Raw genomic sequence first — 13,868 nt, 5'->3', positions numbered from 1 at the left:
GTCTATGAAAATACCTTCAGAACTATATTCGAGGGTCACGATGTACATTGCATGTTTAGGGAGACTGTATAAAGAATTTGATAGAAATCTTGCTCAGAATCTATTAAGATAACGGACCTTATCGTGAGATTTGAATACATGTAAATATTCGGAGTGACAAACGACAGCGTTTTAATTTTAAATAAGGACAATTGGTCCTTTTTCAAGGACAATTTTAAGCTCCGTTTTATTGTCAGGCAAAGAAATCCAAAATTAGTGGACACAATTTATAATTAAGGGCAGATGGGACAGGAAACGAGAATTTACGCTAGATGGCGCTGCTTTAATTTCCTGCTACCTTGATGAACACATACAAAAATATGAGTGGCTGTTCATGTCATAATTGCGTTATTTATTACGCGATTCTTTTTCTAACGGCTTATTCCGACAAAGTAGCGTGATTCTTTCGATATCAGATTTAAGCCTAGATATTTTAAATCCATGCTACCCTGACCATATCAGCCAATAATAGTCCATTTCAAATCTGTTAAACACAAGACAATTTAAATTTGCAAAACACTGAATTGCAAATCTTGCGCCGCTCTTTCTTCAACCTACCATGTCATGTGAGTAACCATTGGATGCAGATTCGCATGGGATTTAATGAAATGCATTTTATTTTACAATTTTTGATAAAATAAACTTATAGTTTCAATTTAAAAATCATGGGATTTTTTTATCCCATGGGATTTTCATAGAATCCCATGGGATTTTTTTTGTGTCCCATGGGATTTTTTTCTCCCATGGGATTATTTTTGTCCCATGGAATTTTTTTTGTCCCATGGGATTTTTTGTTTGTAAATCTATACAGTTAGAAACATATAAACATGGGTACATGTGTATGAAGAGGTATTATGAAAAGATACCAGAAAGAATAAATGTGTGTGTAGATTGAATAAAGCTGTAGAATTTAAATAATTTTACATCTCTATTATTTATAAGCAAGTAATAACCAATGCATTCTCACATTTAGTAAGTATATTTATTACTTTATTAAACTTTATAAGGAATATGCATGTTTTTATGTATTTAATTACTCAACTTAAAAAAGAATTGAAGCTAAATTATCTTGATAAGTGTTATTTCTTGAACATGCTTTATAACAAAATATAGTTCATTTTTCTTTTTTGCATTGCAAAAGTACTGATATTGTTGATAAACTACAAAAAGGTTAGTCTTTCATCACAATTCATAACCATATCCACATTCAACACAAAAGTATCTGTATTTTTTGGCATTTTATGTCCATTCTCAAACAAAAATTGTTAAAATGCAAAATCAACTTTATTTAATGCACCCCCTTTTGGGTAAAAATTGGGTTGATTTTGTGCAAAATTTTGGCAAAAATGAGCAAATTAACGCCTAAACCTTCTTTCATAATTTCCAAGGATATGAAATAGATGCCCATGCAATTTGACAGGAATTAAATGTCTGAATCAAAGTCTAACTCATTTTGAACCTTATATCATGGGCAAGAACCACCGTTCATATAAACTATTGCAATCTGGCTAACATAGACATAATAAAAACACTTAATATTGTCATGAATGTAAACAGATATAAAATTACTTAAACAGAAAATGAATGCTTGATACACATTACAGCACATCAAATCATAGTAAGGTACAATAATGTATGTTCTAAGTTTTCCTGAATCGGCAGACATTTATTAATGATTATTTAAAAAAATTAAAACCTTTTTTGCAATGGTGGGGTTTTGAAAAAAATGAATTGATTTCTTCTGATGAATAAACGTGTAACTACATTCCTATTTCAAAATTTACATGTTTGTTGCTTATGTCTAAATCCCTACAGTTTCCTCCAATTTTACCTTTCTGTGAATGAAGCTGATACACCTAAACTATTTCTTGAATGTCAACACTTTAGCTTCAGTGGGAATAATATTAGCAGTCACAAGTACATGTATGTACATATATCATATTTAGGTAGCAATGATGATTTCTTTACAACTGTACTCCAGTATCACCAAAAGAAGATTCTCAATTTCTCATTTGATGGTAATAATAGTAAAAGCTCATATTATGTACTGCACACTTTGTAGTGATGATCTGATCATGATAGTGTTGCTCTTAAATATAATGTGAAAATCCTCCTAAAATTTTGCAGGAATTTCTTGCTGTATACCAGTAGCTATTCTGACCATAGAATCCCAACCAATAATGATACCTAAAAAATAGTTAAGAACTAAAAATGTCATAGTATTGGGTTGATTTTTAATTAAAAAAATGCAAACAAAGCACAAAAAATGTGATGTCAAGGTCAATTGTAATTAACCCTAGAGCATGTAGAAGGCTATACATCTTAAAAATGCTTAACAACATGCCAATTATCAAAAACCTACCTTGAAAGATAATAAAGTAACAACCTAATGTAAACATGATTTGTGTTACTGGCTGACTAATTACTATGAGGGTGATTGGTCAGTTTCAGCAGGCAACAACCACCCCCTCACTTTTCAAAGCCATGCAAAGCATAATCTGTAGGTCTTCAACTCTAAAAGGTTTCTTACAAATATTTATAACTTATTAATGTATTCTGATTTATATGTAACTCATTCATGTATAAAGACAGAACTTAATGTGCTAATTTGAAAAACTTACTACAAGTAATATGCTTCTTGTGCTCAATCAACTAACAGAGTGCACAACATTAATAACAATTTGAAGTAAACTGATTACCTAAAAAACATCAAAATCATGTACAAGTAATGTTTTACCATGCATATATAGGAATACCTGTAATTATATCATATGTTGCTCTCACTACAGGATCCAAAACCCAATCCATCAGGTTGGTCAATGTATTAATAGTCATCTGGTATTGTCAGGTTGTCCCTACAATATACAAAGCTAAAAGTACTGCATTGAATCTCTACTGATGCATTTCTTCACATATTCTTTTTTTAAAATACCTTGAGTGGTTTTGGAGGAGCTGTGCTAACAAGGTTTTCACATTAAAAACCAATGAGTTTAATTATCTCCCTTTATGAGTCTAGTGCATATATTATATCTTTACATAAAGCCTACCTTTCCAATTTTAATAATATAAAAAATTAGATGACTTTTTAATCATTTAAACAGTATGCGTGAAAGTTTCTGATAGTCTGTTAAACGAAAACAAAATCAAACATCTCCACTACTATTTTCCGAGTTTAAGTGTGCTTTCTATTAAAATGTGCGTCATGAAAGCTTCCTGTGTATTCAAAGCAAAACTGTTTCAGCCTATTTACAATGTCATCAAGATTATGTTAAAAAAATGCATACCTGTGGATGAAAACAAAATGTTTAATTATTTAATAATCACTGAGTATTGCATGTATAAGTACTTACTGCTACAGTAAATGTGTTAAATGATAATCGCCCTTTTTAATTGGTCAATATTCTTCTCTAAGAAATGTGTAAGTGTCTCTCTTTTAAATACAAGTCTTCACTTAAAGGTCTGAAAAAATAAAAATACAGCTAGACAAATTTAGTTGTACAAGTATTAAAATGCCAGCCACATGTGTAAAGATTGAGTTAAATTGAACCCTCCCCCCTCCAAAAAAAAACCCAAAAAACAAATGCCAATCAACATATTTCAATCTTTGCACACATCATATCTTATTTTAAGTTCTATTTAAGAACTAACATGTATTAGGAACACATACTAAGCAACAAATCCAGTTAAAACTTTTTGCAGGATTGTCAGGTAGTGCCTGTTTTGTACTATAAGTAAACAAATTATAAGTCTATTCTACTGACTGAAAACTTGTGACTTGTTCTTGTAATTAATGTTCAAATGGGGTTGAATTGATTACAAATACTTTAATTCTTCTTTGACAGACAAGTAGCTATATGCTGGGCAGATCCAGAAATTTGTAAAAAGGGCTGGGTGTTCATTTTTTCACTAAATAAGTATTGCTGTAAAAAAACTCCCCATTACTTAACAAGACATATTTTTAAGTGGAAATATTGATTTTGCTTGCTGGTTAAATATAAATAAAAATATTGCACTTGCGAAGCAAAAATTTTCATCCGGGTCGCCCTCCCCCCCACTTTGTAATGTTCATTATTATTTTTATAAGTCTTGCAAAGATGGTACATATACAGTAAAGCTCACTGTGCTCGCTGATTTAGGAAATGCCTACTCCATATTATAAACTTGGTAAGGAGTGACCAGTCCCTGTAATATAAATTCCCTGACCACGGTAACTTTAATCATTAAATATTACAATTACAGTGAACCTAATTCAAAAAAGGATTCTTCAGATACAATAAATATTCCCGCTTCAAATAAAATACTTTAAAAAAATTCTAATTTTATAATGGGTAAACACCGCACGAGAATTCAGCTGTAGTTCCCAACCTGTGACTGTGGAAGGAGGAAACTGTTTCAGGAGCAGAGTAGTCAGAGCAAATCATGCAGATTTTCTGGAGCAGTACAACTCCTAACTTACTGTAGTCGGAACTTGACGTATGCATTCATTGCTGTATTGAATTCGTTAGTTTCTGAACGACTGCAGCATCAACACTTATCTCGCTGCTGGGACGAGGTCATAGCGGGGAATGAACCGTATACAAAAGCGTCTTGTGTCATGCGTGATTTCGGCACCCCGTTTCGCCACTGACTGACAATACATATCTGAGGTTTCCTCTGTAATTATCCTTTCGTATAACACTTGTTGTTATATCGATGTAGGAATGCACAAGATGAGCATTCCAGTAACGTAGTAAATAGTTGTACAAAAAGTTATTTCATAGCTAGCGAAGGAATTAAATTTAGGTAAATGCTATGTATAATATAAATCCTTGGGCTAACGAATGAAACTGTACTTTCTCGGGACTTTGTCTTGATTAAACATAGTACGTGTACATTTTAATACCCAGATCTAACGTAGAATCCTGGCATTTCCGTTCGTCCATAGGATGGTGCATGCAAGCGAACCTCTTTCACGGGCTGCAGTAATTCGGTTTTGTAATGTAAATTAAAGCATGGACTGTAAAATCATTGGTGACAGTTACACGCATAGACCTGTAATTAATTATAACTCCCTGTTACATGTACGGTTTTAATTCGCTAGTAAAATTATAAAAAACCTTATATAAATTGAAAGAAAAAAAAACTCATTCACTAGTAAGCAGATCCTTTCAGTAAATATAATTATATACAAGGACTTTTATAATAGCCTATCAAAATCCTTTGGTTGTTACATTCCAAAAAGAAGTATTAAAAATGATATAATGGGATTAATGTGGATAATTGCATGCAAAATTTTGGTGAAAATGAGGAAATATTATACTATGACACACCCCTTTTTTTCTAAACCCCCACCCCTTTTAGAACCCACTTTCAAAATCTCGGTTAAGTTTACGTACGACATTACACAGGCCAGGTGACGAATAGAATCGCCCTGAGGTAATTTAAAAAAAAATAATTGTTTTATGGCTCAGACAGAACAGGTGACTCAACAGGTGACAGGATTTACCTGTCCAATATTGCAGTAGAAGATGTTCGTTCCCTTACAGTTCTGATCATCCGTGTGTATATAGTGTACAAAAGTGCGTTCCTGTTATATACAAGAAGCTTTTACAGATGAGATGATGACAAAGGTATACTAGTATATTCCAACATTACAGTAAAAATCCTTAATTGTATAATTTCAAAATCGCCTACATACATGTAGGGAAACTGAAGCTCTAAAGTCTGTCATACCTCTGGTTATAGCTACAATTTATATGATATGCATTAAACTGTATTGTACATACGTGTAATAAGATTCACCCATTCTACTTTTCGAAACACTATACGGTGGAATCTATATGTACAATCTATACCTGGTGTACAATGAACATACTATTTTGTACCGTTCATATTGGTTACCAAGTGTCTACATGTTGAAGTTCAATGAAAGTGCACATTGCGCGTTTTTCGATTCAACGTTTGCGCCAATTGGATAAAAAACTAGCTTAATTGTCCCAACATATTTCCCCGTGGTTGAATTGCGCTTAAAAAGACTGGCACTAATTGTATCAGTCTACCTGTAAAAGGCAGTGATATCAAATATTTCATAAAAATATGAAAATAAAATAGAAGTTAAGAATATATATATCCAAAAAATGCCAAAAAGATGTAATCTACACTTAAATAGATCTACCTTGTATTGGATCTAGTATTGAAAAATCTTTTAAATGGACATTAACTCCGCGCGGATAACTTGCCGGTCCCAAGTCTGGATGTCCCTATCATATGTAAAATCAATTTCAATTCTTCCCATGCGCGGTTGAGCCACGGTGCTTCACACGTCATACAATAAGGACACAACCAATGTCATGCCAAAAACTGTTTTAAAATATAGGAGAGTTCTTCGTGATGTCATCGCTTACCTGTGATTTGGATTTGGTTGACAAAAAATCTCTTGATTGGCATGGGGCATCAACTTTATATCATCATAACGTTTTCGTTTTTTAAGGTAATTGAAAAAATTTTTTTGGTTCTCTACACTGCCAATAATACTCTTTTTATCCACGGAATTTTAAAATAAATATTCAGTAATTAGACTATGTGAGCATAAAAAATTTAAAATATTTTTTAATGATAATAGAGGTTTACATATAAATATCATTTCAAATTTATTTTTTAAGTAAAAGAGTAAAATATTTACACACAAAATATGAATTATTTTATCTAAATGAAACATTTTACAGAACCAAAATTGGATATAGAATAACAAAGTTATAAAGTTTTGGAAATTGGGATTCTAATCATGAATTTGCTAATTGTTTATTTCGTTGTTTATTTGCCAACCAATTTGACACTTAATGATATGAAAATTAGTGAATATGACATCACTAATGAGATTGTCCAATTTCTATTTAAAGACTCCATGAGCGAATCAATGAAATACCAAAAAAATGTCATCCTTAAAGATCTGACAAGAATATCATAACATTATATCCCTTACGAATAAGCCTATTCAACGGTTTAGTTTACTTATTGGGCGAGTATCGAGCTTTCCGTGCTATGTGTAGAATATTACCGTAAAACAAAGGGTGAGAAACAAACATGAATATTTTTCCATAACAAATGAATGGTTATTAACAAAGTTATCGAAGTGATAAACTCTATATAAGAGTCAAAATGAAAAGTCTGCATAAAATTTAAATGATATTATCAAAGTACAACCGGAAAGTTTGCAACCATTGCAATGGTCATCGTCACGCGGTACAGGCATTTCCTTTGGACAATGAGAATTAAACCAGGTTTTATGGTGGCTGTCCTTGGTCCCCTTATAAATTGATTTTTTAATGTGACATTTGTGCATAAGAAATAATCAAACAAATGGTTGCTTCACATATTTTCGATAAAAGTGAATAGAATATATCATTTTCATAATTTTCTTTGGTAAATTTAGGGTCCTATGTCAGCTCCTATTTTGTAAATATCTTGATCTGCCACACGAAACACGTACGAAGCCATATTACGGGATGTATTTATTACCTAGATTATAAGTGCCCCCAGCTAAACCGACCACTTCCTGTATATTGTACTTAATTAACAGTAAAACGGAATATCGAGCTGTTAATACCTGTAGTAATTTTCTCGTAATAAACGAAAATTTGAGTTTTACGTATACATTTTGACTGCAGATTTTGATTTTTTAAATTCATTGTAAAGATCAATTCAAATCAATATCTGTATAAGTTAAGTAAGGCAATCATGCTCACCAGTACAATTTTACAACAAACAACAGTACATATCCCAGTATTCTAACACCTGAACAGAAGTTCATATACGTTACAAATGCAAATACACAATCATAATTAAAGTAATTAAGTTAAGACTGTAAATACATGGACAAGGAACCTACATAAATTACGCATCACCTTGAAATTTCCAGTGATTTTGAAATATATGCATGTACTATATTTTGAGAGAGGAGGGGCTTATAAAATAATAAGGCTAGACATACTGGCGTCACAACTCGATACAAAATGAAATTCATCCTCGACACTTTTCATTGTGCACAAAGCACACTATCTATTTGACATCTCTATACCATAGTAACTCCCAGTTTCAACAAACAAGGAATGTGATGATTATCTTAGTTTACATCTAGTAAGGCATTTTTTTGTAATAAGTCCGTTTTGTTAAATATTTTTGCAGACTTGGTACAAATTCAACAACAAATTTGTACAAATAACACTTAAGAGAACCCTGAAAGGTTCCGTTTAGATCAAATGTTAAGTACCAGTCAACATAAAATTTAGAGACTGCTAATGGAACAGTGATTCATGTTGGATAAAACGTAATTCACCAAACAAACGATGCTTCTGTGTAAATTTCATTTACAATCTACATTTTTGTACATACTTTTTCTCTATTTAGCGCAACAAACAAATAAAAAAAAGATTATGTGATCAGTAACTGTTTCTAAACAAGAAATAAAATTAAATTGGGTTGGTTTTTGACGTGCTGTCTGATTTTTAGAAAGCCTGATAAAAAAAAGTACTTACGATTAAAATACTAGGAGTCTGAAATGTGATGCACGATAGAACGTTTCCATGTGTTGTTACCTTATGGTCCGTGGTCAAATCATAACTTGTCACATTACACCATAATTCGTTTCTTTCCCCTGTATTTCCAAACTCATTGAGAAACTCTTCGCATGAGAATAAGCACGCGAGAATAAGGATTTTCACTGCTTTCAAAATCTTGGATGCAATTAATATTTTAAACTCGTTCTTTCCAAAATAGAAACAGGTTAGTATCATTCATTCCCGAGTATTCGATATTGTCGTTTACTAAACGGAAATAAACGCGAGTTGAAGGATCACTCGGTCATAACCATTTTACTACTACAAGTGGGGCTGCATGTACTGGACAACAACAGCACGTCTCACTTCCAGATAATGTTTACTAATACCATGTAAACATGATGGTTTTTTAAAGGGTATGGTCTGGATTAGACCCCCCCTTTTTTATTGGATTTTTTTTTCAATATTTTGCCATTTTTTGGGCAAATGTGGTGGAGTCAAACTTTATAGTTTGCATATATTAAGCAATGATTTTTATTTATGTACTGCAATGGTAATTCTTCTACAATTGATGGAATAAATATCGAGTGAAAAATGTGACTAAAACAGTATAATGACCATTTTTGAATGCTGGAATAATACATTTTGTATATGTTCCATAAGTTTATCTGTGCACGCAGTAAGACAAACTAGATAGAGGTTGGTACTGTCTCACATAAGGTACAGTACAAATGTTGTTTTTTTTTTGTTAAAATGTAGATATGGATAGTTATGGGTACAAATGTAACATGTTTATGTTGTTAATCTTCTGTTTTAACAATTCAGAAAGGCTTTAAATTTGAAATTAACAATATAGATATGATCATTTGAAACCATAATAGATTCAGTGCTTTTAGACCCAAATGTAGTACAGAGTTTTGATTTTAGCATTTTAAATATAAAAATACTAGTTTAGTTTTTCAACCTGTCCATCACACACTGAAGATTGGATGCAAGTTTTCATTAGTGGGAATTGGGGTGTAAGATTTCCTGTGTTTGAAGAGAAATTGTGTTACGATTTGGAAATTGTATATATATGGCATATATATGGCATATAAGTTGTACTGATTTCATTTTTTCTTCTCATGGACTTTCATCAGTGGACTTAGTACTGTCATATTTTAAAAAATTGGAAATTTTTTTTGGCACCACTTTTTGCTCTTATTTCTGAACATTGATTAAAAAAATTGGTGGAAATTTTGGAAGCCAGTGCAGCCCCTCTTTCAGTTACATGTTTATAACTCCATTTTACTGTCTATATACAGAATCTGAAAGTTATCTAATTTTGAAATAATGCATAATAAGTATAATTTTGTTTTGAAGGTGCTCTATGTTGCTCAAGAGAGATTAGAGGATGCATGAAAGGATTCTTAGTAATGACTCGTAAAAGGTGAGTGACATAAAGAACTTGCAAAATTAAATATTAAACCAACTATGTCTGAGGCAAGATAAACAAGCTCTAGCTAGATGTTAAGTCCTGGTAAAAATCACTATTACTTGCTATCAGGAGATATCTCTTTTTATATACAGATGCTTTTGTTATATGATTAAGCCAAAAAGAAATATCTTTATTGTGTGAATATTCAATTGCAAATAGAGTTTGTCAAGTCCTATTCTAAAATTATAGTTGAACTGGACCATTATTTTTTAAGCTCTTATCTTTGCACCACTAACATACCTTGTGTTTCAAAGGTAATCAAGGGAACCAATGTAATAGCGGCAATCAAAGGAATGTAATTCAGAGACAAAGACCAGACATGGAAAACAGACATACACAACAAAGAACATAAAGTAACTAAAATCATACACACAAAGTAACAAAATCAAATGAGCAACTCAGACTACACTAAACTTGTTACATTTTTTGAAAGTTCAACGACAGCTTTCTCCACAATCTCTTAATTAATTTTGATTAAACTTACCCCCAGCATGTTGGACTTAACATTGAATGTTACTCATGTGCATTACAAGATAACTGCTTTAAGGATGCTTGCAATGAAAATTAATTCAACTAAATTGAAAGGTACCATATGTATTATCATGCAGAATTGTTTTTCACCATTTCAGGGACCAGCCACCTGCTTGCCTCTATGGTGAATGACTAATTCAGTATATGCAAACTTGATAGCTTATCATATCAGGTATACACTGTTCTCCAGAACTTTTGTACTCCTGCTTTTTGAGACGGGACATATTATGGCATACTGGTGTCCGTCCATCTGTTCTTCATACTTTGCACAATAAATCAAAAGTGCTGCCACGAACTTATATAGAAAGCACTTTATCTGTGTGTCTGTTTGTCTGTTCATGTTATCTTTTAGATGTCTGATTGCAAGTAATTTCAGCTGTTGATATTAGAAATGAACATATATCAAGTAAGAAAAAATAAGATCACTTTGATTACAAATAAAATGGTATTGTAAAATATTTTATATATTTTGTTTGCATAAAGATTTTTACTTGTTTTATTCTACAGAGACGAGAAATGAAGCATGTTTCATGGGTTGAAGCTGACCAAGAAGAAAAAGAAGTGCCAAAAAGCTGATTATGGACCTGAATTTAGACTTCCATTAGAATTTTTATAATTTATTTAAATACTAAGATAAAAGTACTGCTCATACAGCATTCTAAGTTTATATTCTTAAACAGCATATTTATAGACAGAGTGTCTTTGAATATTTTTTTCTATTTCGTTGTTTTACATTTGTGGTTGATAAGTGAATTTTCAAAGTGATTTCATTTCAAAGCTATAAAAGATTAAAAACTTCAAAAACATCCCAAAACAATACAAAAAAACTCTCTCTTTTAGTCATTCAGCTTTTTTATTCATACTGCACAGAAGAAAAATGCACTAAGTGAATATGTAAGGCATACTCTCTCTATGACTATCATTGTATTTTAACACAAGATATCCCATGGGAGAAAAAAAATCCCATGGGAGAAATTAAAATCCCATGGGAGAAAAAAAGTCCCATGGGAGAAAAAAAATCCCATGGGATTCTATGAAAATCCCATGGGATTTCATGAAATCCCATGGGATATTGAAAAATCCCATGGGATAAAAAAATCCCATGAATTTTAAATTGTAACTACAAGTTTATTTTAGTAAGTATTGTAAAACAAAATGCATTTTATTAAATCCCATGCAAATCTGCATCCAATGATTACTCACATGACATGGTAGGTTGAAGAAAAAGCGGCGCAAGATTTGCAATTCAGTGTTTTGCAAATTTGAATTGTCTTGTGTTGACTTACCGTAATTCTGACTAAATCGCGAAAAGTCGTAAAAACTAGTTTAGTTACCGTTAATCATATGCGAATTATACGTGAAGCTTGGACCAAGTACATGTATTGTTCTCACAAAAATTCTGTTACTCTTATGTATTCGCAAATTGCTCGTATCTATTCGTATTGAATCGCAAATGCATCGTATTTATTCTTAAATCGTAAAATGATTGTTTAAACACGTAACGAAACGTTAATCACTCGACGTTTAAGTAGTTTATTCACACGGATTGGTGTTAGTTTTTCGGACCTTGTAAATTTTTAAGATTTGTTAGGATTCGTGTATTTGAAGAGTTGCTTAATTCTTAATTCTTAATTTGATAGCTTTAGGTTATAACACAAACTATATGGACGAGATACTTTTCAATTAAGCATTCAATTTCCTAGCAATGAGTTGCTTCTTTTCAAGTTCTTTGCATTAATGAGCCTTGGTGACAATTCATCGTAATATGTGAAAGGTAGAACGCTACCGAAGAAACATATTAGAATCAAAATACATTTTATATTTTTTGTCAGCCCTGATATAATATATCATTGTTTTTATTAACTTTTCAAATGGTTAAATTCATGATATTTTTTCCATTAATGCAGTCTTTAAATCATCATGGTTTGAAATGTATACGGATCGAAATATCGGCTTCCGTTAGGATTTTTGGGTTGTCATGGTTCGATCGGAAATGCTATTGTGTCCAATTGTCCGGTATTGTTAAGCTAAAAACGTCATTTTCGTAAATATTCCATGCCATAATTTGACCATCCCTTTCATGGAAAAAGCCAAGATTCGATGTTTATTTATCCATTGAAGCTAGTGAATGTTTTCCGAGACTGGCGTGGTTCTCATTGGCATTTACAGAGTATACGAGAATGAAGCTGCCAATGCTATGCTTTACAAGCACTCAACCTGATATTGATGGGTTTCTTTCCATAAGTATATAAATTCAAGTTGAAAATGCAACCATCCCTTCAGGAGTGTATTAATCACCAGGGGATTATATTCATCTCCATGCACATCTTATTTTGATGAAACCGTCAATTGTTAAGCTAAATCAAAATTTACTGCTTTTGACTAAACTTTAGATACATATTTATTCTGCACATTGTACTTTTATTTACAGCTACAGTTCATTTCCATTGAAAAGAATCACATTTTGTAGATTTCATTGCTTGTGGTACATATTTTTCGAAATAATACATTATTAGATTGCTTTATTAAACACTTACAGTGCGAAATATCATTTACAGCTACAAGTGTACTTAGTATCTATGCATGTACTTTGTGGTCAAGGTGATATAGGTCAAGATATCTCTCTCTCTCAAAATGTTCTCAAAGTGGGAAATTTGCCAAGATTTTTATTTGGCGACATGTTTGTTTTATGTTAAGCAACAGTCCTTATTTGAAATTAAATTAAATTGTATTACGATACTTTTTCGTGCATGACATATCATTCACTGACAGTTGAAACGCAATGTGTCCTATGGTACAATGATAGTACATATAATGGTATTTTATACAGGTTCGAAATCATTTTCTTTAGACAAAAATTTAAATTACAACTTTAAGCAAAAATTTCAAATGAGACGGGTGAAATTTCCGAATGCGGCTAAATCTCCCTCTTTGACACGGGCATAGTGAAAAAGGGGAAATATTTTTTAAAATATCAACAGCGATTTCAGTATTATTCCGTGAATGAATCAGGCAATAGGTGGTTCATAATTTTTTTCTCAATTTAGTCCTTTACATTTTTGCCTGAAATATATTCAATACATCTAGAAAACAACTCAAAGGCTATTTAAATTTATCCTCATTGTTTTAGAAGAAACTGAGTATTTTTCAACCAAGGACTGATCTCTAAAAATTCTCTGATATTTATGGCGTTCAAGGAAGAGTGGTTAGTACTTGCTCTAGCGTAGCGAATCAAGTTTGAAATATAAACACAATATGCAGGAAAGGAAGAGATATTGCTGCACAGG

General features: G+C 31.9%; 2 long non-coding RNA genes across 2 annotated transcripts; one reads left to right on the top strand and one right to left on the bottom strand.

The window, feature by feature from the left end:
- Positions 1-1,041: 1,041 nt before the first annotated feature.
- Positions 1,042-4,753, bottom strand: LOC148599905 (uncharacterized). The gene is made up of 4 exons (XR_015917976.1): positions 4,496-4,753; positions 3,390-3,498; positions 2,796-2,894; positions 1,042-2,226 (listed from the first exon to the last, which is right to left on the bottom strand). It is a non-coding gene; the product is annotated as an uncharacterized LOC148599905 (long non-coding RNA).
- A 3,887-nt stretch (positions 4,754-8,640) lies between these two features.
- On the top strand, positions 8,641-11,237 carry LOC148599904 (uncharacterized). The gene is made up of 4 exons (XR_015917975.1): positions 8,641-8,799; positions 9,936-10,002; positions 10,680-10,753; positions 11,089-11,237. It is a non-coding gene; the product is annotated as an uncharacterized LOC148599904 (long non-coding RNA).
- Positions 11,238-13,868: the final 2,631 nt, after the last annotated feature.

The sequence above is a fragment of the Perna viridis genome, chromosome 13, assembly GCF_037379345.1.
Source record: "Perna viridis isolate PV_CMFRI_1.1 ecotype Kerala chromosome 13, ASM3737934v1, whole genome shotgun sequence".
NCBI classification, from domain to species: domain Eukaryota; kingdom Metazoa; phylum Mollusca; class Bivalvia; order Mytilida; family Mytilidae; genus Perna; species Perna viridis.
This window is presented reverse-complemented; position numbering and strand designations above follow the sequence as displayed.